General features: G+C 35.7%; 1 protein-coding gene across 5 annotated transcripts in view; it reads left to right on the plus strand.

Annotated features, from left to right (window-relative positions):
• The window catches only part of LOC105232352 (uncharacterized), a 101,014-nt gene that overhangs the window by 55,643 nt on the left and 36,280 nt on the right, over positions 1–9,091 (plus strand). For 2 of the 5 annotated variants that reach the window (XM_049446898.1, XM_049446897.1), the window contains exons 1-2: positions 1,366–1,544; positions 1,849–1,905. The exons of 2 other annotated variants lie outside the window; for them this stretch is intronic. The gene's annotated coding sequence lies outside the window, so the exon portion shown is untranslated. Of the gene's footprint in view, positions 1–1,365; positions 1,545–1,848; positions 1,906–9,091 lie in introns of those variants that run through there. One more of the 5 variants, XM_049446900.1, reaches the window with a different exon arrangement.

Raw genomic sequence — 9,091 nt, forward strand, 5'->3', positions numbered from 1 at the left:
TTTTAATAAATTATTTATCTTAATAAGTTCGTACATTTTTTGGTTTTGAAAATATAATAGCCTCAAAAAATGTAAAATTTTCGGAAAAGCAAAATTTTTTTCAGAAATTATTTATTTTACTCAATTCAAATATTTTATGGGTATTAAACATATCATGAAAATTAAAAAAACTCAAAGCATGATGATAAAAAATAATTTTTTGAGACCTCTAACTAGCACACTACCCAATATGGCTACCCAACAACCTTCCCTTTAAAGAACTTTTACAGCAAGAGGCGCATTCTTAACATTCTCGCAGTACTTTGGCAGCAACAGCTAATAAATTATACCAATACTTTGCCAACAACAACAAAAATATTTCACACTTTTTCAATTTTCTAAGTAAAACGGCTATTTTCGGAATATATGTGTGGGTCTAATAGGAAGTAACTGTTTGTGGAACAGCACGCCAAACTCACACATGACTGGCGAACAAAAACGAGTATGTAGTATGTATATATGTAAGTATGAATGCATGCATGTATGTAAATATGCATGTAAGTATGTTCATATATATAAGTATGTACATGCATCCATGATGAATTCAGGTCGTCCGCGCTTTCCGCGAATTCAGCTGCCCAACACACTCCAATAACCACCAAACAGTCGAACGGGCTCAACTAACCCACAGCCAAGCTGTATCGGTGTCGGCGTCGGTGGCTCACATTTCAGTGCAACAAATGCAAACGAATGCGCCATATATAGCTGACACTTCCCTAACGCTTCCGCTGCGCATAAGTGCATGTGTTGGCAACTATGTATGTAAATTCGTAATGAAAGAAGTAGCAGAAATGTGTCGAAGTAAGAAAAAAAGTCTCTCCCTACACCTTCTATGACTTCAACCAACTGACATGCGAGTGACACACGAAAGACACAAAAGTAACAACAACAATGTATCAATATAAAGAAATGGTTACACAACACATTAGAACCAACCAGCCAAGTTGGTAGTGCTGCAGTCCAACAATCCAACAGTCAGCCGGTAGTGCGCCTGCGTGTGGTGGCTGACAGGCTGTGGCGCTGTATTGCCCGCAGCCATATATGACAGCAGCACATCCACTGCATTCTATTCTGTACTTTGCATTTGCCACATGTTAATTGGTGATTTTCGTTATACCTCGTTAACTAGATACGCCCTTGTACCCCCCTAGCAGTTCTTATTACACAGTGCAGATATTGCACTCACTTATTGGACTCATGTAGGTTTGTATATGCGTATGTACCTGTGTTACTTAGGGCCTAGCATGTAAATTCCAGCCACTTAGGCGCTTTCCCTGCCGCTCAGTGCCGCCCTTTCTAATGCAGTGCCTCTCTCACTGAGAATTTTTCCTTCACTCGCTTCACGTGCCTTTTACTTTACAACGCCTTAGCAACTTTTATTGCTTTTCTATCTTTTTATTTACCTTTACAATTAACTTTACTGTGTTTATTTATGAATAAAAATGTTTATTTCATAAAGTGCATAACATTCAGTTGATAGTTCGGCCTTTTAGCGCGACTTCTCGGTAAGCCTATAAACGTTTTCACTTCACTAAATGTATTTCCAAGTAAAAAAAAAAGTTAAACAATTCTTTTTTATACTCCTCGCCGTTCTTGGTCTTATTGATTTCTCACATTTCTTGCTTTTCAGAATTCATGGGAATTAGTTTTGGTTAAAGGCCTTAAAAGTCGCCGCTCAATTCTTTTTAAGTTATAAAATGTATACATTGAAATATAAAATGTGCTTCAAAGTTTATATTTTTATTTATCAATGTTGAGAAAAATCATTAAGTGCTAAATAATAAATTTTATTTTATTACTTTTTTGCAGGTTGGTAGAATTATTGGCAGTACTGAACTCCATGTGCGCGTCAACATTGTTTCACAGGTGAATAAAAGTATAGAAATACATATTAAAGCAATGCACTGGAATAGTTTACGTTAGGCTAAAAACATAACACAGCGGAAATTAAATCATACTACTATATACTTAATATAACTATACTATATACTATGGATGTACATATATAAGTTATAACGAATAGCTGCTCATCCTTATACTCAAAAATTTATTTTCAAATATGCTTCAAATGAACTTTACTCTGTTCACGGCTTCGAGAAGTTGCCATAAAAAATCATTCAAGGAATTCCCTGCAAGGCAATAGAGATTTCGGTTAACGTTTATATGACTTTCTTCAGCCTCGATTGACAATTCTAACCGAAACTCTTGTATAAGTGTCTTCGAATGCATGACAGTTTCAGTAACCGTGACTTGCTGAGTTCACAATCCATACGTTTTAACTCAAAACAATTATGATTCCCACAGATTAAGACCGGATATTGACAAAAATTGTTTGTGGTGTTAAATTCCTCCAATTTTACAGACACTATAATCATATGTAGATTGATTACCTACCGTAATTACCTACAATTACTTCAAATATGTTTTTCTTAATTTTTATAATAGGAGGAAGCATCGAAAGCGGGAGTACGGAACTTTAATCCGCTAAACCCAACCTACTCCCAACTTATATCTGCCCCATGGGATCACCGGATTAAGTATTACTTCATGGGGGAGAGAAAGGCTTTTAAGTCTCATATATCATAGGGGCAGACTAACAGCTAATATTCTCTCTATGCCTTAGTTTCGCCATAATTAGAGCTGACGCTTCGGTGACACATGAGTACTGTCAAATTTTACACCGAAAAAGTACTGCCAAGTGAATTTTCTAACTTTTCCCTTACATATGAAAACGAAGTCTTGAAAAAATACGTGCGCGGAGTCTTCTATGCACTCTGTACACGTCGCACAGTACGGACTAAGGATCGCTTCTGTGGAAGTCTAGGTCCCTATGTTGTCAATCCACGAATGCATGTCCGGGATTAGTCTGTAGGCGCACGGTTCTTTGGTTGCGGTTGCCATCGTTGCTTCAAATATGTATGAGAGTATGTCTTTGGGAAGTGATCTCAAGTCTCCCCGCCTTACAACGGTTAGGTTTGGTAGGAGGTCTGAACCTGGCACTAAAAGTAGCACAGGATGCCACTTAGACAGCTACGAAAGCTGGTGCTTCGTGATTCCCAAAAAGTTAGTATATATGGAACACCAGACCCCTATAGATAGACGAACCATTTTGAGAATACCACAAATTTATTAAGGCAGCTATTATCAATCCCATGTTCGCCGAAAGTGTTCCAACCTCATTTTGACAAAAGATGGACAGTTGGCATGAAAGTGTCTACTATAGATGATTCCACTTGGCCTTCTTCCATACAGCTTTGATAAGTTGCGTTCGGAAAGTTATGTAGCCTGATCGCATGTGGGTCTATTAGGCAGTTTCTAGACATTTTACTTACCATAGCTGCGATATAAACCTTTTTAAGAGCAAGTAATTCAGATTATCTCTTTTGTATGCCCATTTGCTTCAATTTATGAAAAGTTGAGCCCTCATTACTTTCCTTGGTACAACCTCATACTTTAGTAAAACCTCATGTTAGTATTAATTTAAATTTTAAGAACTTTTTACAGTAAAAAAATTGTCCCTCTAGCTTAAGATAACAGCGTTGCCTTCAGAGGCTGTAAACAATCAAAGTTATAGCGGTGAAAGGATAGAAAAGATTTCACATTATTTGAAAAGTATATGATTTTACGAGAGAACTTCCAACATTTGCTTTAATTTCATTGTTTATTTGCCTTAATTTCTTTGTTTATTTTATAAACATAAATTTTTATTAATTTTTTTATTTTAAAATAAATTTTTCCACCGACTTTATGTTTAATGAACTCTTTTACGTTTATGACGAATGTCACAAAGCTGTCACTAGACCATAAAAAGCAAATAAAGTTTCAAATGTAAGATTTTGCTACAGAAAGCAGATAACATTTTCGTTTAATTGCTGGCGAAAACTTCATTTTGAACGCTAAGCGAAAGAAAGAAGTGACAAGAAACAGCAAAAAATGCAATTAAAACCGAAAATGTTCGGTAAAGCACCGGCGCTTGTGAGACAAATAGGCTGCTACGGCATAAAAATTTTCGCTGCTTTTAATGTAGCTACCAATAGTCATGCGTATGTGTGTATGTCAGCTGTCAAAAACGATTTAATTTGTTTCAAACGAGTGTACTTTTATGATGATTTTCTTTGCTTCTACTCACTTATTTCTATTATTTGCTTTTATTGTAAAAAATTTTGTGAATTTTAGTAGGTACTTGAAGAAATTCGGAGAGATATTTTCGTAGCAGAATGTGACTGGTGAGGAGGAAAACTTTAGCTGCTGCGACTTCTTCTATATAATTATTAAATTATAAAACTTTAATTTAAGTGGTTTTTGGCAGGCACCGACCACATTTTAAACCAGTTTTTCCACATGAATACGAGACAACTACAACTAAAAAAAATATGATCAATTTTTTTTCCTAGAAAATACGCGACTTCTTGAATTTCACAAAAGTTCGCAAATTCCATAAACCGCACATATTAAGAAAAATATTTAATATTAAAGTAGTGATTGTCGTTATTGGGGTTATTGAACGTTTGTCAACGGTGTGAAACACCTGTCCGTTGTGACTAATAATTGTGTTGAGCCACGATGTGTTAATCGTACGTATTGATGAGTCTGCTTTATGGTTGTTTCTGGCGCTTTGATCAGCCCTATAAATCGCTCTTGCTCAAACACACACATTCAACCGAAGGCTATCTCTTTCTCAGCTAACTGTCTTGGGCTGCACGCGCACACACACTGCCATAGATGTATTGGGAATCACACAATGCAATGGCAACACTACTTCCGCAAACAAAAACAATAACACAAGAGCAAAGCCATTGTGCGCCCACCCAACAGTTGTGCAAATATTTCAACGCAAAAGCAAAAGATTGTATCGAAAATTGCAATAATTCAAGAATTGTGGTGTTAATTTGTTGTAGCATTGTTGTTTTGCGATTAATATGAAATAATGTCTTAAGAAATGTCTAGTGGGTTATAATAGAGGACTTCAAATAAATTAAGCAATAATAATTTGTAATTATCCGAACTAAGTTTAAGTTAAAATTATAATCGTATGCGTTTCAGATAATATTTGAAAAAAAAATTGCGCCCAATTATAGCAAGATGTTATTTTTAGTTGGTTTGAAAAACGTTGCCTACATTTAGGATACCGTTTTAATAAGTAAGGACTAGGTTCAGAACTAGGGAAAATGCATTTCATTTCTTTTATATTTTTTAGTTTTTTTATGGACCTCTGAATGCATTTTTGCATCAAACATGAGGTATCTGGGTAGTATGGGAATTAGCTGGTGATGAAGGAGCTTTAGATGTTAGCGGAGTGAATTCCACTAGTCGGAATGCCGGACAGTTAGGGTCGTTTACGCGTGAATAGTTTAGGCGGCAGAAGGAGTTTAACTGGGAATTGAGATATCATGATGAAACTTGGTACACGTATTCCTTGGCTCCATAAGAAGGTTAAGTTCGAAGATGGACAAAATCGGCCCACTGCCACGCCCACAAAATGGCGGAAACCGAAAACCTATAAAGTGTCATAACTAAGCCATAGATAAAGATATTAAAATGAAATTTGGCACATAGGATCGCATTAAGGAGGGGCATATTTGGACGTAGTTTTTTTGGAAAAGTGGGCGTGGCCCCGCCCCCTACTAAGTTTTTTGTACATATCTCGGAAACTACTACAGCTATGTCAACCAAACTCTACAGAATCGTTTCCTTTAGGCATTTCCATATACAGTTTAAAAATGGAAGAAATCGGATAATAACCACGCCCACCTCCCATACAAAGGTTATGTTGAAAATCACTAAAAGTGCGTTAACCGACTAACAAAAAACGTCAGAAACACAAAATTTTACGGAAGAAATGGCAGAAGGAAGCCGCACCCAGGCTTTTTTTAAAAATTGAAAATGGGCGTGGCGTCGCCCACTTATGGACCAAAAAGCATATCTCAGGAATCGCTCGACCGATTTCAATGAAATTCGGTATATAATATTTTCTTAACACTCTGATGACATGTACGAAATATGGGTGAAATCGGTTCACAACCACGCCTTCTTCCAACATAACGCTATTTTGAATTCCATCTGATGCCTTCTCTGTATAATACATATATACATTAGGAACCAATGATGATAGCGGAATAAAACTTTACACAAATACGGTATTTGAGCTGAGGTATCCCTTGTGGAAAAATTGTCGTGATCGGACTATAACTTTTCAAGGTCCCTTATATCGAACACGAAAAACTCAGTGCCTAACCTAACCTAACCTAATTTTTCACCGAAAATATCGGTAAATCTCTCAGAATTTAATTCTAATTAATTTTACAGCAAAATAAAAAAATATGTAAATGACGGATAATGAAATCTCGATTATCACTTTATTGTGCGAGAGTATAAAATGTTCGGTGACACCCGAACTTAGCCCTTCCTTACTTGTTACTAATAATATTGAGGTTTAGATTCAGAACTAGGGAAAAGAATTTTTCAAAACGAAAATAGAACATTTTCTTTCATTATATTTAATAATGTTGCCTACATTAAGGATACCGTTTTAATAAATAAGGACTAGGTTCAGAACTAGGGAAAATGCATTTAATTATTTTTATATTTTTTAGTTTTTTAATGTAGCATGGAACTCTGAATGCATTTTTGCATCAAACATTAGATATCTGGGTAGTATGGGAATTAGCTGGTGATGAAGGAGATTTAGATGTTAGCGGAGTGAACTCCACTAGTCGGAATGCCGGACAGTTAGGGTCATTTACGCGTGAATAGTTTAGGCGGCGAAGGCGTTTAACTGGGAATTAGGGTTAGCTTCTTGTGTGCGTGTAATGTGCGTATGGCTGTGGTTAAAACCCAAATACGGGAAAAATTGACACTTTGTCAGATGAATGTGGAGTTGCATTGCAACCGGGTGCCGGACTCAAAATACTACAGAGGCCTTAGATGGGCCTCGAACCCTACCAAGGTGGTTAGTTTTTCCAATCCAAACTGTCAATTGGTACTGAAGATGCGTGGCATTGATTTGATCCATTGTGCTTTTGAGCGCCGTGGGGTAAGGCTGTCGTCAGCAGGTACCCACTTCAAACACACCAAACGTTATCCCCCTCCGTTAAAAGCTTACACAACAGCTTTCACAAAAGTTTGAGAATATTCAAAAACTTTTTTATTAATACAAAAGAATTCTAACACATAATAAGGTCATTAAAAATGCATTTTGAAGACGTATAAGGCATGTCAAGAAATGCTCTAAAAATAACATTAATTTGACTAACTCACCGACATTACAAGATTACAAGCACTTATAGCACCCAAAGCTTTCATAACTACATCAATTACCGCACTTTTTGAAAGCTTAACTGATCGATCGCCTTTGTAATGCAAGATTGATGGCGCTGCATTGTCTCGAAGCTTGACAAATTATATAGACAAGCGTACTGACCGCATTCCATCAACTCGAAAATCGAAAATGCATTCTTAACTAGAATTAAAGCGTATTGTAACGACCCCTCCACATATTGTATTACATAATAAGTATATTTTTCATGTAATGCACAAAATTTGCCACGCTCAATAAAGGCAACGAAAATCACTCGAAATCTTTATGTAATGCGCACAGTAAGGTGTGGAAAAATGCATTGCTGTTGATTTATTACGCCGCAGGCATTCGTGGAAGGTCCGTACCGCACAGGCGAACAATAACCAGCGGGTTATTAAGCATAACGGTAAAGTTGTTCTTTTTTATATAACATAACGCACTTGACACCTGATAAGATACACAGAATGAAAACAAAAATCTTTATATTAAATGTACATACATATGTATGTATGTATGAAAGCCGACAGCATTGCCAACGCTGCTGCTGTGTTGGGTTGCACTTGAAGTTTCGCTTGACACACGCAGTGGGGAACAACTGTTATTGACAGCGCTTAAATGAAAGGTCAAAAAATATATTTTTATAATTTCGTTTCTTGCTAAAAAAAGTCAATATAAAATTGGAAAACTAACGGGTCAAAGCGGCATTTCTTTTTGCCTTTTGTTTATGATTTTTTCACTCCCTACCTTGACTTTACGCACACATGACAATCGCTAGGGACCTGTCACACGCAGCGGTCATAAATATTGTTTATTATCCAGCTAAATGATGTATGATTTTTTCAAATTTCCAACGGTGCTTGTAGTGACCACATATACATATGTAACATACATACTTACGAACACATGAGCATAAGTGCTGCTTGGGTATTATTGAAATGTTAACAGTCAAGAAAAACGTATAATTATTGTCATAAAATAGGCAACTGAAGTAATAAAGAAAAAATGAAAACTTCAAACGAAAAAGAGTTGTGTATTGTCACTTTATGTTTGACATGAGCGCGTGACATTTGTCGAATCGGCGAAATGTTCCGAGTTTTTTTTTTTTGTTTGAAATTATTAGTAGCTTTGGCGCTTTGCTATTATTACCTGATCGGCATACGCATTCGTACGCTACGAGCTATGAGTTTGCGGAAATATCAAATTACAGCTGACGTTCAAAGTTTGTCAGCACGCACGTATTACTTTTGTTGGTGTGAACATATTTACATACATATCTACTCTATTAAGGTATAGATTTTTTTGTCTACAATTGAATAATTAGCAAGTAAAAAATTTATTTAACGGTATCATATTACTTAGACACGATTTCGTGTCGGTTAAAGTTTGCCAACGCATTTGCGGGTTATGTGCTGGCTTTAATTATGGAGCTGTGAGTATGTTTTTATAAATTTTTTGCACATGTGTAAATATATGTAATAATATTGGGTAGTCAAATGTAGTCTTTTCCGTGTGTTCTAATTAAATTTTAATTTATTTTTTTTATATTTATAATAATAAATAGTTAAACATTTATTGACAAAATACGAAAAGACTTTTTCGACTACTCAATACATGTACATATATAATAATAGTATATAAAATAGTCCATCTTTCAATCGATTATACTTACATGTTTTTATAAATTTTTTGCACATGTGTAAATATATGTAATAATATTGGGTAGTCAAAAAATCCTCGAAATTCAAGATCACTACT

Source organism: Bactrocera dorsalis, chromosome 1, assembly GCF_023373825.1.
Source record: "Bactrocera dorsalis isolate Fly_Bdor chromosome 1, ASM2337382v1, whole genome shotgun sequence".
NCBI classification, from domain to species: domain Eukaryota; kingdom Metazoa; phylum Arthropoda; class Insecta; order Diptera; family Tephritidae; genus Bactrocera; species Bactrocera dorsalis.